The sequence below is a fragment of the Brachyhypopomus gauderio genome, chromosome 3 (genome assembly GCF_052324685.1).
Source record: "Brachyhypopomus gauderio isolate BG-103 chromosome 3, BGAUD_0.2, whole genome shotgun sequence".
NCBI lineage: Eukaryota > Metazoa > Chordata > Actinopteri > Gymnotiformes > Hypopomidae > Brachyhypopomus > Brachyhypopomus gauderio.
The window spans coordinates 32953325-32970244 of record NC_135213.1 but is presented as its reverse complement, the minus strand read 5'-3'; positions in this window follow the sequence as shown (position 1 = coordinate 32970244).

The window sequence follows — 16920 nt, the reverse complement described above, 5'->3', positions numbered from 1 at the left end:
CGTCAACAGTCGCAGCAGCACCGGGGGCTCTTCAAGGCAAACACCAGCCTCTGCCAACGGAAGCGGAGAAGTCTCGCCGAGCTGTATTCGCAGCATTTCCTGGAGTCCGCGACGACATTGACGTCTCGATTCAAACGGCTTCGCTCTGAGAGGAAATGACGCTCTCAAACGTCTGCTCGTCATATTTCTAAAGCACCGTCTCATTATTGAGCACCTTCTTCAAATGATTAGTTCAAATGTTCATTATTATGATTTTTATTATGATTTTTAAACGCCTACAATCTGTATTACCAAATCACAGAATAAGCTTCGACTAAGTCAATGTAGTTTCACTTTCTAGTTTTAATGCGTTTTCAATTATTTATGCTGACACTTATGATTATTTATATTTTCATTCCTGTATCATCAATTATGAATAATTTAAATAACATAAGCATACCATTTACCGCTTATTGCACATTGCCAGATTATTTCGATGAGTGTGAAATTGTCAAGTGGGATATGAACAAAATATGCGCTCTTCATCTTGACATTGAGGCAGCCTGGTATCAACATTGTGATTTGAGGCACACTCTGGCATAAACGAAAAATCAACAGGAGCCTATGAAGAAAGCAAACATGATGTGCGAAAGAAAAAAAACCACGAGCACCTCGTTTCCAGGGATGGGTGGCTGGATCGCCACGTGCTTCTGTTTGTTTGTTCTTCTAATCAAAGGGTTGTCTGTAAAATCCTGTGAGAGGTTCGTTCAAATGCTGTTGCGACTGTGATGTTGTTACGGAACGACAACGATGGTAAGTTCATGTCGCTGCTGGGACCTGAAAACGTACCTCTTACCCCTTTATTTCTCGGACATGTTCTAGCACTGATTTGTTTGAAGTTCCACCGCTTGGTTGAATAGAGACCAATTTGCTCACAGTGTTATTAGGATTAACATAACAAACCCGTCTGATTGGCCTCTCGCAGGTTGGCTCTGATTCTGAGTGTTTCCCAGGCTGTCATTATAGATGGTCCGGTTCAGGGTTCGGTCCGGGGACGGAATGCATTTCTCCGGGGACACGAGAGCCAACCGGAAACCTGTAGGTCCTACTTTCGCTTCGTCGTAAGCACTCACAATAATCAGTGGAGACCTGTTGAGCAAAGGATTGCATAACTACACAAAGACAAGTCGGAGACTTCAGCATCGTTTCTATATGTTGCAAGTCACAAGCAGATTCTAACCAGGCCAAAGAGTATTTTGGTCTTGGTAACTTTTCTTCGTTATGTTTTGATTGACCTACATTGTAAGAGTCGAAATAAGCCAGAATGAGAGCAAAATGTCAACCAAGTCTGAATATTTCAGTTTGATGGCAATTAGCTGTATTTGGTAATCACTTTATGTTAAGATTGCATTAGAGATACAAGTAAACGTGTGGAGGGATTAAGCAGTATTTCGCTGATGTTGCGTGGGGTGCCGACATCATCAGGTAAAGAAGCCGATCAAGAAAACCCAAATATCAGGCGTCAGTGGCACCGGTCTGCGCACTCCAACATTAATCGAACATAATTGGTGCTTAAAGTCTTAAATTATTTATTATTGTGAGATCTGACAGTGTTGCTCAGAAGCAAATTGGGATCATCTTCCATGACCACCGAGGATTTGCAGATTTAAGCCAGAACTAAGTTTATTTCCTCCGCACGCTTTTATCCCCGCAAACGAAGCGTTTAAAAGGATCACCCGCGGCAGATAACCACATTACTGTAAGAGAGAAATAAGGCCGTCCGCCTCGAGATCCTTATTGGCAACCCCTCCCTTCACCCCGGTCTAATTGTGCCGAGGGTCCCTGTGGGTTTAGATGTTTGACACTGCGAAATGCTCTTAAATCTTGCTCGCTCCTCTCTCCCTTGTGCCGTTCCATATCTCTGGTGAGAGAAAGGGCTGTATGTCGAATTTGTAAATTTATCGTTTTACAAAACGCCGCGTTAATTGAGTGCGGACACGCTCCAATTCGAAATGCTGACTTAAGAAAAGAAGTTCTGATTTTTCAAAATGAGTTTGGATCGCTACACTAGGCTCCCCTCCCACCACACACATGCACGCACACACACATACACACACACATTCACACGCAGACGCACGCACGCACATACACAGGGGCTAAACACATCCTCCGTTCCTTTCCTCTTGTTCTTTTTCCTAAAGCAACTGATATCATGCTCTCTCCGTCTCTCTCCGTCTCTCCTCGCAATATATATATATCACTGAAATTCTAACTATATTTTACACACACACTACATAGTAAAAGCAAATGTACACATCCAGCTGTGTTTGACCCTCAGTAAGAAGGCATGCAAACGTTCTGCAAATCAATATAAGGCCCACCGTTCTGTCCACAGAGCCGGCACGAAGCCAGGTAATGTCAGAGAGCTTCTGTGAGCCTTCACGCGCCTGCACCAATCATTCGATCCCAGCGTCTGTGGCCAATCAGCTCTAGATGCTGGGGACAGTAGGTTCTGCACTGCGTTTACTTCACCTCGCATGTCTGTTTAGCGTTTCCTGTCAATCAGTCATCTGCTGGAGAATTCAGTGTGAAAGGCCTCTTCCATGTAGTCTATGGAACATCATGGGGTTGGGGGTGATGGTGGTGGTGAGGGGGGGGGGGGGGGGGGGATGTGGAAGGACTGACACAGACATCCATTTCTGAGTAGACTTGACATAAAGGCTTTCCTATTCCAGCAAAGAAGACCTATTGTTCTGCTGCCTCAATGGTCTCATTTTTCCTCTTTTTTGTAAATGCACTGATGTTCATTTAAAATGTTGGACTCAGAAATTGATATATGTGGTATGTTAATACAGGATGTGATGCTCAGAGTTCATATGCTATGCGTAAGGCGAGAGTCTGTTCCTCCTGAGCCCAGAAACAGCAAAGCCGCACCTTCCCAACATCTCCTGTTCCTGACCTGGGAGAAGGAATTGTGTAGAAATCCTAGTTAAATGGCTGCCAAAGTACTGCCTGGTACATTAAAGCGGGGCTGAGAGCGGCTTTGGTGAGGGAAAGCTGGCGGCTCGCTACTGCTCTCCCAGCCAGACATCTCTCACTCATCCACAAACCTACCACTTCATAATTTTTACAAAGGACACCACACCTCCCCATTCACAGCCATCAACCCACAATGTCCACCAAAGAACTTTCAGAAGTTGGGTTCATGCTATGTTCAGGGGAAACTCATAAGCCTGTCTTGGAGCCACACCATCACTCGCCTTGCTATGCTACGCAAGGTCATTTTGGACATATAATATTGCTTGTCTGGCATAGCAAGGGCAAAATCAATGGTGTGTATAATGATATAGTATGTAATACGTGTCTGCTTGCTGGTAGTTATCGCGGCCCCATTAAACTCAGAGACGGAGGCGCGCACCGCATTGCAGCGCGAGACGTCCCGCAACGCCTGCCATCCCGTGGCGGTTTCTCCCCTTCCCGCCCTCGAGTAAACAAGCCATAATTAATCGTAGAGGGGTGTAAAATTAGCCCTGAGGCACGGAGGCCACCTAGGGCCCCTCTGCCGCGAGAGTCGTCTTGGCAAGACGCCACGCCGTATTTTTACACTGACCTTTTCTCCTGTGAGCTCCAACGGCGGGGCTACGAGCGTTCAGGGCGTGGGCCAGGCCCGAAAATACCACTGGTTTCTGTTTTCGTTCAGGATTGTTGTGTTCTTTGAGCGTTTTCCGTGTTACTGATGAATCTTCCTGTAGTACAAGGGGTGATCACATAACATATACATTCATGGCGCTTCTTGGCAGTTATTCTTATCCTGAGCAACATATTTGCTGGAATGAGAGCACATGTACTTTATTGGCGAACTTATAACCATGGTGATATTAGCACCACGCTACACCTGTTCTACTAGGTGAACTCCAGGAGTACTATAGCACATCCAAGATGCTCAATGTTAGCCCAATGCCATGTAGCATAGTATAGCTCTGTGTTTACTTAACACATTAGCGTCATTGTACATAGATAGCTGGAAGTATTTAAAGGCAGCTCTACAGAGTGCATGCCCAGACATGTCCAAAACAGCCTTTTGCCACTTTCACCAGTTTGTTTCACACAGCTGGGTTGTTTTTTATGTACTTTTAATGTCCCATATGTCCTATATGGCCAAAGTATACATCCTCCAAAGTTCACAAAAGTAGCGCAGCAAAGCTTGCTTAAAACCTGCAGAACCCTGTCCTCAAAAACTTGATCGGGTCATCTGGCCCACGTCCAGGCATCAGGGGCCTAAATCGGTGCAAACGAACTGATTATTTAAGCGTAAAATTGTGGTGTGTGCCAGGTGTGTGCTCTCAAAAAACGCAACAGAAGGTGCGAGGCCAGGCGTTGGCGCCAGGGCCGGGTCGCGACTGTGCCGAGCGTGGGTCCCCGACCCCTCCAGGTGCGGCGCAGAGCTGACCGATGGGACCAGGCTTGGTCAGGGGCATGCAACGTTCCCCTCACAGCCAGACAGGGGCCCTGCTCACAGGGGAAGCTCTGACGCCCTTTGGCTCGCTGCTTTTAAAAGCACATGCATCCAAGCGATTCGTTTGTATGTTTTTTTTTGTTGTTTTGTTTTTTCTTTTTCCTCCGCCCTTTTCTTTTTTCTTGAAGTGCCGCAACGGCATTTGTGCGTGTGTTTGGTGTGTGTGTGTATGTGTGTGTGCGTGTTTTGAAGCGATCCAACGGGGTCTTATTTGGCAGTGCAGGATTCGGCTACATCTTTAGCAAGCGCCCGTAGGCGAGTTAGCGCGGCGCTCTTCTCTGCACAGTTGCAAGCGCTCACACTCTTCGGCGAGTGTGCGCGCGCGCACGCGTGTGTGTAAGTGCGAGCGTGTCAGTGTGTGAATCCCACTGGGCTCCGTAGTCTGCGTTGAGCTTCATCCTGTTGTTTTGCGACTCAAAAGCCGCCGTCCTTGTCTCTATTTATGCAGCCCCATCCCCGTTCAAAACAAATACTCCCTCATTACTCGCCGTGCTTAGATTACACAGGAACGCTGGAGTTCGGGAGTCGGTTCCACCTGGTGAAAGGCGTACCGTCAGGAGACTTAAAACAGTTTCTACTTCACACGGATCCTCTATCTATATAGCACTTCCTCCACGCGCTGCGTTTCGCCGCCTCATTATCATATAGTGAGAATATCCATAACTGCATAAAATGTGAGACTCCCCAGTTGTTCTTACGGCGCTCGGGTGAGGTAAACGCAGCCTCACCTTGAAGGATCTGGAAGAAAACCAGAAAAGGTGGAAACAGAGATAAAGGGAGGAAGAAAGGGGTTCTGGGGGGTTGTGGGGTGCCCTCCTTACGCTCTCCCTCCTGAGGATTGCTCTTCAACCCGGACCACCCAGGTGCTATCTCTACCAGGCCCGCAGAGGTCAGGGGACGAAGGAGTTCGGCACTGTTCCTCTCTTGCTGCCTCCAGGGCGTGCAACCTCATCTCGACTTAGCACCCATAGGGCGTCCTCGCTGCCCCATTAAACAGACGGCAACAGACGTCTGAGTTTTGGCGCTCGATCTTGTTTTTTGTGGGCACCGCGTCGCCCCCTAGCCCCACCTGGGACCGCTTCTCTCCTCTACGTGAAGCCACGCCCTACTCGAAGAGGAGTGGAGAGGAAGAGGGAGAACGCAGAGGATTGGCAGAGGGGGAGAGATTGCGAAGAAGGGGCGGAGTCTGCTGTTCACCGGAAGGGTAAGGCCAGCTGGGCGGGAGACGGCTGCAGGTTACACTTTAACCAATGAGAGCTCAGGCAGCTGAATGAGAGAATTAGAGGCCTGCTGTGGGTCTCATTTTCAGTGAAGAGCCATGTGGAGGGGCAGCATGCTAATTGCTGAAGTTGACTTCCTCTGTTAGCAGGAAGCGTTCATCCCAGCGAGTGCAAAGCTCTTCAGAATTGAGAGAAAGGGTCATGTCTCATTTCAAAAGCAGCAGGAAGTGACAGTGACTACTGTTGTTATAAAACGTAGTCTGTTTGATCTTGATGTCCCTGAATAAAGTTGCTTGATTTGAAATGAATGCGCAATGTTCAACCACCAGAATCAGGAAGGACTCATTTATGAATTTATTTATAGCCATTTGGAATAAATGCCCCCCCCACCCCCACCATTCGTTTCTAATAAGTAACCAAGCAACCAAATCTAAGTAGTGATTCAAGAGAATTCTTGCTTCATTTCCTTAATCTGACGTGATTAGCACCTTTGGTCAAGCGATCGACTGCTTCATGGTCCATGGGCTTTGGGTTACGCCGGTGCCGGAGTGGCCACTGTCTGCGTTCCTTTAGAGCACTGTCCACTCCGGCCTCGTCTGTACCCCGCAGCAAGCCCTGAAGCGACAGGACGTGCATGTTGCTCCTTAAGGCTGGGTAACCCCGCTGCGAGATTGCCAGTGATCCCTCTGGAGAGGCTGTACGCATGGGTGGCTCAAGTTAGGGCAGACTCCCGCCGGCTCCCAGGGGGAGTCCATCCGGGCCACTTCGACTCAAGGAGCTGCCGGTCGCTGTCAGCATGAAAGCCGACAGGTACGGCTCTTGAGGAGGAGTGGAGAGTCGCAGCTTGTCAGGAGGGCCTCTTCCGTGAAAACATCTCTCAGGCACGCTGAATAGAGATGCCACCGATTTGTTGTAGGAGCCTCTGCAAGGTTTTTCTCAAGGCTCTATCCTTGAGAAAACATAAATGAACCCATGCATGTGAATATTCATTAATATTTAGCATATTAAGATTTGCATATTTAAATTTTTAAAGATCGTATATCACATGGCAAGCCCCATGCAAAATAAGCATGCGCTAGCTGGCCCTAACTGTATGGAACCTGCTTCCTCGCTCGAGAGGAGACGGAGAGAGCATGTCTGTTTTTCCCTCTGTCAGTCTCTTCTCCCGCCATTAGTGCCACAGTTTGAGAGGCGAGCGTTTCAATCCCTAAAGACAGGTGTTAGCAGGATTATCTTTACGTCCCCTACTCAGATTAGCAGGGGATGCCGAGGCACGGTTGTCACGAGAGATTAGAAGCAGTAAGACAAAGAGGTAATAAGGATGTGGTTCCAGATAGTTCAAAAAATGTCAGTCCCTGTAATATGGTGTTTTTTTTTTAGGGATTAAAACCAAACAGTGGTTCTATGGTCCTACAGTGTGTAAAGTTATTAAAGGTTCATCAGCACAGGATTTAGCAATATATGTTCAGTTTTAAATACAACAAGAAGAGAGCATTTTATATATTTACCATATGAAAAATAAGTTGCATAGTAGCTTTACTAAAGTGCAGATTGTGTTATGGGTAAACAAATTGCCTTTTCTGCAACAAATACAACATGCAACAACAATAATTTTTGTAGTGGCTTTAACCACATCAAAAAATTAATCATTACCAAATTCTATTTAGGTTATCCATTCGTAATACAGTATAACCCACATACTGATGCTACATGTTTTTCGAATGTTCCTGCAATTTAATTACTTAGGAGTATCATTAAATGCAACAAATTTACAGTTTAATTTGTGTGCACTATTTAAGTCACTTGTGAGCCTTAGAATCCCCTTTCGTAAGTGGATTAATTAATTTGAATCAATAACCGTTGCTCTGCTTATCTGCAGCTGGGGATGGCCGAGCTCGGCGTCTGCCACGCCACACAGTGGTGCTGGCTTGGTTTTAAGTCACACAATTACACAGCAAGTAATCATGCTAGTGCTTTCATTGAGTAATTGTTATGTTATTATATTGTAGGCTATGTAGCGTGTACAGATTATTAGCCACTTGTCGGAATTCTAATACTGCCCAACCACCCCCCTCCCCTTACATTCACTTCCCCCTCATTTCTCTGCAGACTGTAATCTGAATATATTCTCTTCTTTTACGTCCTGATCACACTGATTGAGGAATTAGCATTTCACTGTCCCTCAAAATTAAATGAGATGTGTGCATGATTGTATAATAGAAAAAATGGAATTTTAAAAAGGGAGGATTTCATTCTGGACGTGTTTATGTAGTAGTGAATGACACATTTCAAGCAAGAATGGACATTCTAAGAGAATATCTCTGCACAAAATAGTGGCAGAAGCAGATGAACCTTGAAACTTTCACGCATAGAAATATTGCATCTCTCTCTGTCTCTCGCTCTCTCTCACTCTCTTTCTCTCTCCCTCTCACTATCTCACTCTCGCCCTCTCTCTCTCTCTCTCTCTCTCTCTCTCTCTCTCTCTCTCTCTTTCCCATGGTGTAGCCACAGTGAGGAATCTATGGAGGTAGTGCTGCATTTTTGTTCGTGTGCTGCACAGGGTGATGCAGGCGCGGTGTTGTAGATCTTTGCGGTGTACAGACTGCACCACAATCATCTGCCCCTGTTTCTGATGCAGAGCTGCAGACATTCGTGCAAATATGCGCACTGACTTCATGCTATGGGTCTTCTGCAAAGTAGTGAAAAGTGGTAAAGTGTCCACCACAGAATGGACCCTGGAGTCACTAACAGCTCACCTCTTTCAAAACAATGCCTCATCTTTATTTTCCAGTGTATTTTAGTTTTCCATTCTCTGCTGTTAAGGACTGATTATATTAAATGTCCTTTTTATGATGTGGTTACAAATTGTTTTGAAACAGGCAGCTGTTTTTTTTTATGAAAGACACAAATGATCCAGTAATTAATAAGAAAACTCTAATATGGCCTAAAACATGTATTGTGACCGTCAGCTCTGAGAATGCTGAAAATGGGAAACAAATAAGTGGCAATCAAGCTGTCAAAGTGAGCTTTGTTTCACAACTGAGAATCTCAGCATGTAAGGTAAAAAGTCAATGAGAATTTTGGTAGCATTTATTTCCTGCGTCGATATGACTGCCCAGGTAGACTGACACTAAATATAATTCAGTGCGTCTGTTAAAGGATGTATAACAGATGGTTTTCAAGAGCCAGGCTGTTTTTGCAAGGAAAGGCACTGGCTTGCATTATTAAGTTGTCACATCTGCACCAGATTGCATACCCCAAGTTTGTTGGTAGGACTAAAATCAAACTGGTGAGAGAATAGAGCATAATAAAGGGTAGTGTACACTGGTGAGCTTTCAGAAGGGCCTCCCCGTGAGGTTTGATCCAGCACGGGACTCGGCGATGGGATGACAGCATCTAAATGCCCCATTCACGGGCTGATTTCATTTTCAGTTCCTCTGCCATCAGGACCGCAGCCTGCACATGTCGGCGCGGCAACGGCAGGAAAGAACACGAACCCCAGACAATGTCATCAAAACGATCGGGACGTGTGCGGGGCCGAGGGCTCGGAGCGACGGTGCTCGGCGAGAAAACCGAAAGCAGATGTTGGACCTTTGAGCCCCCGCTTAGATGTCTAATGACTCTGAAAGTTAAGAGCCGCTGATCCGGAGCCGCACGTATTTGCCAGCAGAAATGGGGCGTTGCTTTTGTAATGAGCGGCATTACCTAATCGTGGCGCGGCCGTGGGGCGTCGCGGACTCACTGGGAAAAGGGGTGTGTGTGTGTTTGTGTGTGTGTGTGTGTGTGTGTGTGGGGGGGGGGGGGGGGGTTGTAGAAGGTGTGGGGTGAATGACGTGATGTCCATATAGAGGATATCATGTTTCCCTTCATGAGGTGGGCGGAGCAAAGGAAGTGCACAAAGATCTGGGAGAAAAGAGGAGAGACCTACGCCAACCTTATATGGTCATGTAACACAGAGGTAAATAGTGGCATAGAGGCAAGATTGTGTTTGTGGCTGCGAGGGTGTGTGTGTGTGTGTGTGTGTGTTCTGTGTGAAGTGTGTACATGGGGCTTAATTAATGCATGTTGTGAACCCTTTCCACTTTATTAAAGTAATGTGTTACATGAACTCCTATCATTTTGCTGTTTGATCCAGTAAAAATAGATTTGGTGGTTAACAAGAAGGTTAAGGAGGTGACATGAGGGGGCATTGTAATTAAAAAGTAAAAAAAAACTTTTCAGTACACTCTAATGGCCATGAAATTTCAGAACCTGAAACTACATCTTGTCAAGCTTAATGGAATTTAAACTTTAGAGTATCTGAGGGTGTCTTGTAGTACCTGAGATGAGTGATGTTGGAAGACATGAAGACATCTCACAGTGACATTTAGCCCTGTATCTATAAGCTTCTCACAAAACATGGACAGAATGTGAAGAATACTGAATATGAAGAAAAACGATTATGAGGAGTACTAAATATTTCACGATGGCTAAATGAACGTTGCAAATAAGCAGCTTAATACACATCAGTCAAAATGAAATTAAACGCACACTCACACGTGCACACGCACGCATGTTCTCAAACTAACAACAATGCAGGCTCCTGCCTGGTCATCACCGCAACAATGGGAGCAGTAATTAGTCCTTCATGGCTCTCCAGCTAGGAAAGAAAGAAAAAAAAGAGAAAGAAAAATGAGACATAATACAGAAAGCGTGCATGAGAATAATTTGAGAAAATAAAAACTCCCTCCGTCTCCCAGTCCTCAATTGACTCACTGACCCCTAAGTGTTGCCACTGCTGGTTTTAAAATTGACAGTGAGAGATGCTAATTGTTTGGAGAGGTGGGTAGGGGAGAGGAAACTACTGTTGCCTCCGTGGTACTGTACTGGGGTTTTTTTTTTTTGGTTCAGAGAATGAAGGTAGATTTTTCTCCATTTGCCTTGGTCAAGATATAGCAATCCACTCCTCTCACCCGGGGGCGTGTTTTTTACGGATTGGCTGTCATGCAGGAAGATGGGCAAGTGCAGGACTCCGCCCCCATACATGCCTTTCAGCTCACGATGCGTCTCAGGAAGGAAGCTCGCGCCGACCTCCAAACCTTTGGATGCGCAAGTGTCTGCAATGCAACTCCATGTGGGGGAACAGGGGCTGCACAAGGGCATTCCTCTGCCAAACGAGACCGACTCCATTCCGATCCGGCGTCTCTCGGAGCCTTTCCGAGGGGTGGAATACCGCCTGGCTGGGCGTCCTGTGTCAAGCAGCCCTGGGGCTCCTCCCTCTAGCTCTCCCTGCCTCTGGAGTCGTTGGCTGACTGTTACACATGGAGCATAATGGCCAGCCCTTGTAACATGCTTTTAGCTATTGTGCAATTTTTAGTGACCCGTTTTTTTTTTTTTTTTTTGCTGGTTGAGTGGCAGACACTTTACCCTAACGGACCTTAATGCTCGTGCCCTTCAGGGGAGGTAATTGCACTCCACATCCATCTGACCTGACCTCCTCCCCCCCGCTGAGATACACGCAGAGCTGGCCTGAAAGCTTGGCCGATGGGCGATCTTCTGTCAGAACGCCAAGCGGCTGGAGCTGTGTGGTAGAGCTTGTTAAAGCCACACTCCACCGTCTCTACGTCAAGCAATAGAGACACAGAGACGTTGGCCAGGGAGGTGGCTTATAAATGCAGTAATGGCTTACGGTATCTTTGGAAAGACGGATTTCCTAGCGGTTGTTATATATATTTTTTGGAACCTTCTCTGTTCGAACTGGACAGGGAGTTACATGCGATGTGCATGTGACAGGGATTCAAATGCAGCACCAGGGATCCTGTCCGGGGATCCACCCTTGGCTGCCTGCAGGACGCTGGTGGTATGGTGCCCCTCTCTGCTTCTGCCGTGACCCTCTGCGTCATTCGTCTGCTGCTCACCGCGCTCGCCGTGCTCGCCATGCGCGTCACGCCAGCCGTGGAGAGATTAGAAAATTGCCCAAATGGTAGGGTGGAAAGGGGTAATTGAAGATGGCAAAAGGGGCTGAGTGGTGGGGCTGGTAGTGGCTGGGCAGGGGGTGTTTAAAATGAGCTCTCCACACCGTTAAGTTCTCCATGCGAGGCAGAACTCAGAGGACCATGGCGCGGAACAACCGCGCTATGTGACAGGACTCCAAGACAACGCCAGTCTAAAGATGCCTGGCATGTCACGCGCAGACAAACAAGAACAGAGCTTAATCACGAAAATTACTGTGCCGTCGCTGCACTCGTGACAGGGACTAATTGAGGGAACGTGAGACACCTTCTAATGAACATCTAATTAAACCAACATTATGTTCCGAGAAAGAACTTGAAGAACTTACTTAGGCAAACAAGACATCCGTTTTTTCTTCCCTAGCCATTTATTTACTTAAATCCTGAATGGAGAGGGCTGAGATGGTGTCCAGTTCGGAGGAACCACTCTATCTGTTTGGATGACTACAGATGTTGTGAACCTTTGGTGAAAAAAATAAATTTTCAGGTTCTATTTTTTCTTTGACACTCATTCAAACTGAAAAGTCAAGGCGTTTTTTCCCATGTTTAACTCATTTAACCATCTGACGTGTCATTTCTGTCCACTTATTCCATTCTGAGGTTGACTATCATTGTGGCGACGTAATGATTTGTGTAATATCACCCTAAAGGGATTTGACAGTAGTGACAACACCCTAAACCTCTCCAGGTTACTGGAATTTTAACACTAGCGCAGGGTTCTGCTAGCTGCAAAAACATCCAACGTACAGATCTTACCCTGTACTTCAAAACATACTGTAACTGTACCACAATTGCCCGAATACAGAAACCAAACTGAAAAGAAGTTTAGTTTAGACCTCTTGCATCTGGATGATGGCAGTCCAAACGTGTCTGGAGATGGCTTGGCTCGCCCCTGTCCTCTGTTGTGATTTGTTTTCAGGAGAAAGTGCGCTGACAGGCACAGCTTTCTTTTCCTGTGTTTTTCATGCATCACCTCTTGCAGGCCTACCATGGCACAGGTCCCACATGGCCCTGCCTCTGTGCTCGTCGACGGATGCATTTATCCGAGGCTTAGTCGAGTTAGCAGCACGGTAACAGGACAAAGTAAGCGAGCTTCATTAGCTGGGACCTCTTCACCATCGTAGCGACGACCTCAGATTTTAAGCCCCTCACAGCTACATGCTTTCGGCCCTGAGGTTGACCGGCATCCCGATTGCCTGGTTGTCCGCTGGAGCACCTCTCCTGGACACAGTCCTAAAGCAAGTTTCTGCATCATTAATACCCTTGACACGTTGAGCTGTCTGGCAGGCCTGAGAACGTGACCTGAAAATGCTGGTTTAAGCTTAAGGATTTTTAAGTCCGATACTCCCATCAATGCCAATGCCAAGAATTGCGTCAGAAAATGACCCTTCTCAGCCAGGGCGCGACAATGTTATTAGGAACATTACAGTGCGAAGGAGATTTTGGGCTAATGTGCATGACACTGCCACCCATTTATTTTTGAGCTGAAGAAGGTGGACATAACTGTGCCCACTCTGAAGACACATGTTAAAGATGCGTGGGGTTCTCTCACTGTCACTTTAGTGGTTACTTCTCCCTAATTGGGATATCACCATGCTGTTTTCCACTGAAAACATGTCATGGTTGAGTCTGGCTACCATCTTGCCTGCCAAGCCCTTAATGCCTTCCCAAACAACTTAACTCTTGCATATTTTTTTATTGTGTTACCTTGATCTCTACAGTTTGCTGTGGTAAATATATTGCATTGGGCAGTTTTGTTGAGGTCTCTGTGCCTTGTTCTTACTCATGTGGACGTCCAGAATGATCATTCTCTTTAAATCAATCATAAGTTGATCTTTCCAGTGAGTTTCAGTGAAGTTTCAGAAAGAGTTTTGCCCTTAAGCATAAGTTGTTTCTCTGTGTTGTGGGACTGTAAGTTAAGGGCACTGGTTGCTTGAGACTGCCTAATGGGAGGTATTTTCATGCATGGAAGTGTAGACTAAGACAGTTCAGACTACTGGATTCTGTCATTCAGATCAATCTGGAGAAAAACAATAATACAATTAACCCAAACTCCTTTATCCTTTATGTGGCAGTAAAACATTCCCTTTACCTCACTATCAGGAGAATCTTTTTACCAATTATTGAGAGTTAACTATTAGTGTATCTAATGGTTAACGACAGTAACATAGTCTTAATTGCATTTGGTTCTTTCTATTTCCATCACTTGTTCCCCCTAAAAAAAGATCATATTGAAGAACAAGAATTCGAAGCCTACCCAACAGCTTTATATTTAGACCACCAATGTGTCCCCTTTGATTCATCACCACTCTTTAGCTTAAAAATATGTCAGACACACCATTGCAAATCTAACCAGCATTCGGCTCACTGTACCTCTTGGTTCTGGGCGATTACAGGAGCAAATCCATACACTGGGAACATCCATTGGGATGTGAAGTTCATCTCCATGTAGTTTTTTGCAGGTTTCCAAACCAAACGATCTGGCACTCTGTGTTAGTCAAGGACAGCAAATCACCAATAGAAGGAACCCTGAGAGCCGAACCCTTTTTAACTTCATGCCACAGCTGTTTATAGCAACAGTCACCGGGGCGCAGACCGCAGACGTTAACCGATTCACTCTGAAATCGCTGCCTCATTTACTTGAAGAGGCGAAATGAGACTTGCTTAATCAATTAATTAGCAAACTTCTCTCTGTGCTTAACCAGCTAATATACTTTATGGGTGTTTTAAACCACATATCTAGGGAGTGTCCTGATTGGCTGTCTCTTTAAACGGGCAGCCTGGACAGACCTGTGATTCACTCGCTGCAGTTGAAAATGAAGGGTGCTGTGCTAGGGATGTCTGTCTGGAAATGTCCACTGTATTGAAAGCTATTACGGGAACGTTTATTATGACACCTAAATCGTCAGCTGCAAAGCACTGCCAAATACACCATGCGACGGCCCCGAGAAGACCTCACTCATCGCACCCCATCTGTGCTCCCTACCGCGCCATCTCCTGCAAAAGAAGCCGGAGCTGCCAAGAGTCCGAGCTCTATAGGAACTGGAGACTTTGCATATGCGAAGATGCGACGTACCGTACTGCGCCGGGAACGCTCAGCTAGCGGATAAGTTCGGTGGATCGCGGCGATCGCGAGTTTGCGGCTAGAACCGCGTGCGGACCCGGACCCTGTCGTGTCAGGTGGAAATGAAGTCAGCCCAGCTTTTGAGGACGATGACCCGTGTCTTGTTTTGCTGCGCGGAGGCCTTGACATCAGCAGGGCAGAACGGGGCAGTATGGGGCAGCACGGGGCAGCGTGGGGCAGCCCCTGCCTTTGGGTTCCGCTCTAAAGAAAGTGGGGCCCCTTGTGCTGTTCTCATATCGCCATGGCTACAAGGTCACGCAGTATTGCTTGATCCATGTCTGCATTCTCCTTTTCAGTGACATTAAACCCTTTCAGCATCTATACCAGTAAGAAGAAATGAGTGTTAACTACACACACACACACACACACACACACACACACACACACACATGAGTGCCAAATGCTCTATTCTAGAGACAGTATCTTAATGTTCCATAATCGAATGCGTAGCTCAATTTGAAGGTATTGTAGCTAATTCACTGCTAACACAAAGGCCTGAATTCCCTCGATATATTGCGTTTTATTGTTCCCTTAAGATCAGGAAGCGTCAAGAGTCTTAAAAGTCTGCACACATGGAAGGTTCCAAGCAGTTTGCAGCAAATAAATTGTTTATCTTAATTAAACGTATCTGATGCTATTTTTAGCAGTGAACATATAACAATGAAACTTCCCCATATGTATTTCCACCTCCCAAGACACATGCGCACATACACAGACTCACAGACAAACAGACGCAAAAACACATTCAATTTCTTTTCCCCCTCTTCTCCCTCACAGCCTCTACTTAATAAATGCATGTCACTGACAAACACTTCTCGACATATTCAGATATACGTGATCTCACCAAGCTCATTACCTCATTTTTCCAATACGCAACAAACGTGAAGAAGCACACTAAAGTACTGCTGTGACCAGAGCCCCCCTGGCCTAGAGGTGAGTGCCTCCTATCTAATTAGAAGATAAAAGGTGGCACTTACGGTGGGCTTTGGAGTTCGCTCAGAGATGGGGAGAGAGGGGGGGAGAGAGGGAGAGAGAGAGAGAGAGGGAGGAATGAGAGGGGAGGCTGATAGTGCACTCAGGTTACCATGGACACCTGCCAGCGTGTCCACCTCGAACTACATCTCTATCAGGACTGAAGGAACTGTATCTGCCTCCGAGCATTATGCCGATATTTTTAGACCACACTGTGTTTTCTCCCAAAATGCAATGTTAGCTGTATTAAACTAATGGAGAGCCCATTATCAGAGGTGACTGAGATAAAACGTGTTTCTCTGTTGTTTGTGTCTTAATTTTATTGTGCAATTCCACACCGTGAATTTGTGATAATGGATAAATAGCAAAATGATTTTAATAGCTGCATACAATTGTGACTTGTTAATGCATAATGTCAGCATTTGACATTCTACAGTAGATGGTTTTTTCATGATTGCTGCATCTTGTCTTTCCTTCCCCTGAGCTGACCAAGTCCTCGGGCAATTAATGAGAATCATCGGGGGGTGGGGGGGGGGGGGGGGTGGAGAGAGAGAGAGATGGATAGAAGGGGGAGAAGTAAGGAGTGAGAGGGAGTGAGAGGGAGACGAGAGAGAGACAGGGGGAGAGGGAAAGAGGAGAGAGAGAGAGAGAGAGACGGTAGGAACAGTTCCATTCATGTAGCAGCAGGATGGTTGTCATCAGAGAGAGGCTGGTGGTGCCAGCCCAGTGCCGGTTCTGTGGATGCTGGCCAGCGGCTGCAGTAACGAGGGGAGAAAAATAGGCTGAGACACAGCAATAATCCTGCCTTCAAAAGATCCAGATGGCTAACCTTTCAGTCAAAATATTGTTTTGGAGGGAGGTGTTCAGACTCCCACCTCTCACTCTCTCCTCTCTCACTCTCTCTCTCTCTCACTCACTCACTCTCTCGCTGTCTCTCTCTCTTTTGCTGTCTCTCTCTCTGTCTGTCTCTCTGTCTCAGGCCTGCTGTGCTTTATTAGATCTTAAGGCCCTCCTGAAAAACAAACACTACTCATCAGAATGTTCCGGAGCAGCTTGGCTTTGAGAGGGGCCGCCGACATGTAGAATGTGCTTGGTGCGGGCAGTGTGTGTGATGTGTGT